Source organism: Kogia breviceps, chromosome 11, assembly GCF_026419965.1.
Source record: "Kogia breviceps isolate mKogBre1 chromosome 11, mKogBre1 haplotype 1, whole genome shotgun sequence".
Classification (NCBI taxonomy): domain Eukaryota; kingdom Metazoa; phylum Chordata; class Mammalia; order Artiodactyla; family Physeteridae; genus Kogia; species Kogia breviceps.
Genome location: NC_081320.1, coordinates 32,129,123 through 32,131,788, shown reverse-complemented (window position 1 = coordinate 32,131,788; position 2,666 = coordinate 32,129,123).

The window sequence follows — 2,666 nt, the reverse complement described above, 5'->3', positions numbered from 1 at the left end:
AAGACTGAGCATGTTATAGTTATGAACTCCCATTTTTTATTGATGTTTTCTTCCCCAAATGCAAATTCACATTGGAAGGAATTCAGGTTGGAAGGAAGAAGTCCTTTCTTTTATACTTTGAAAAACACAAGTCAAAATTATCTAGTTCAGAGTATTTAATGGAAGGCATCATCCTTGGAACCAGGTTGCCAGCTTCAAATCTCCACTCCTAGCTATGTGGCATCTGGCAAATTACTTAATCCCCTGTGTGTCTCGGTGTTCTCATTTGTGAAACAAGGCATAGAATTGATGAATTAAATGAAATAATTAAAGATGCTTAGCACCATGCCTGGCATAAAATAAGTGCTCAGTAAATGTTAACTGATATTTTCAATTCCATTCATAGTAACAGCAGGTAACATATGACTAATTTATCAAGAAATCTTCAAATCTTAGATGAAGCAGGCTTAAAATAAGTCTTCTAAGAGACTTAAAAAATAAATAGGCATACATACATTTCTTGGATAGGCAGACTCATCAGAATACTAATGTCATTTATTTCTAAATATATTAGATCAGTGTACCAGCACAAGCAAAATCCTGATTTTTTTAAGCCTTAAATTAGTCTCAAGTTAACCTAGAACAATATGTAATAATACTAAGGAAAATTATGGAAAAGTTTTTTGAGAACCTTTACTTACCAGATAACAGAACATAGTATAAAGTTAAAAGAACTTAAATTTATGGTAAAATCTTAGCAATAGATAAGCCCATCACTGAAGCGTAGTCTTGAAATAGACCTGTATATTTTGAATTTAATCTATGATAAAATTGGTGTTAGATCTGTGTGGGAAAGATAAACTGTTCATTATCCATGTGACAGAATTGGTCTCTAGCCATCTGGAAATAAACTTAGACCTAATAAATTCCAGAAGGCTCATAAATGTAAATGTGAAAATTAACACTCTATAACTTGGGAAAAATATAGCTGAATATTAATGTAATCTTGCTATGAGGAAAGCCCTTCTAGGTATGCTACAAAAGCTAGAAAGCATAAAATAAAAATGACTAATTAAAGTGAATCATATACTGCACAAAGCTAAAATTGAAAGCAAATGATGGACTGGGGCTAATATTTGTAACATACAGAAGGCTAATATGAATATGCAGTTAATAAAAACATAAGCAATCTAATTAGAAAAAATGGGTAAAAGTCTGACAGTTCTTAAAGCAGCAAATATAGATGACCAGTAAGCTTTTTAAAAGATATTCAATGTTACTAGTATTCAAAAATACGCAAACAAAATCAGAGATACTACTTTTGACTAGTAGTTTGACAACAGTTACAAAGGGTTGAGAGTTTCTAGTTGGAGACGTGAGGGCACATGCTCTCAAATAATGCTTTAATGTAAGAATAAGTTGGTATAACCTTATTGGAGGGCAGACTGGCGATACAAATAAAAATTTTAATTTTGTATATAATTATTAACAGTTTTATGTAACAGTTAATTTTCATTCTACAGTTTTGTTACAAGGTAGCAACTGTTTAACTGAAAAGATATAGATAACAAGTCTTGCCTGAATTTTTTTTTTTTTTTTTTTTTTTTTTTTGCGGTACGCAAGCTTTTCCCTGTCGTGGCCTCTCCCATTGCGAAGCACAGGCTCCGGACGCGCAGGCTCAGTGGCCATGGCTTGAGGGCCCAGCCGCTCCGCGGCACGTGGGATCTTCCCGGACCAGGGCACGAACCTGTGTCCCCGGCATTGGCAGGCGGATTCTCAACCACTGCGCCACCAGGGAAGCCCCTAGGTGATGGGACTTTAAATAATTTTTATTTCTTTATACGTATCTACAGTGCTTGAATTTTCTGCAGGTATTATCTTTCTGTTTTAAATTTGTTTGTTAAAGTTTGTTACGTTTATCCATGGGAGAGTAAGGATTATTATATGAGTTGTTGGGTTTTCCCAAGAAATTGAGGCAATATAAAATGGGTATCCTTGTAAGTCAGGTCATATAGATTTGCTTCTTTTCAACAGCTCTGTGTTATTGTTTTAAATAAATGTCCCATAATTTACTAAACCAATGTCACTTCAATGGATAATTTATTTTACTTTTTTTACATTTCACAAATGTTGTAGTGAGTATACTTGTATTGGATTGACCACAAAGTTCGTTCAGGTTTTTCCGTAAGATCTTAATGGAACACCCAAACGAACTTTATGGCCAACCCATACGTGTATCTTTTTGCATTGCAAGTATTTTTATAAGATAAATTCCTAGATATGGATTCACTGTGTCAAAATTGGTTTATATGATTACACTTTCACTTCATTCCGGTCTAAAATTATAGTTTTACGAGGGTTATTTGTAATAAAGATGTAGAGGGAGATTGGACTTGTGTGGCAGTAAAAATAAACAGGAGCCCATCGAAGGATTTCTGTGAAAGGGAATAGCATGAAAGCAGTCTTTGAGAAGATTATTTGGTCTCCTGGATATGGATTGGGAAGTAAAAATTAGAACCTGGGAGAGCAGCAAAGATACTGGACTAATAAGATAGTAAGGATCTATATACTTGATGATGATGTAAGAAAAGCAGAAGCAAGAATAGGGGTCAAATGTAATTCTGAAATTTTTAGTTTAGGGTCACTAGTAGACTGATAATGCTTGGAACAAAAATAATAGCACCTTA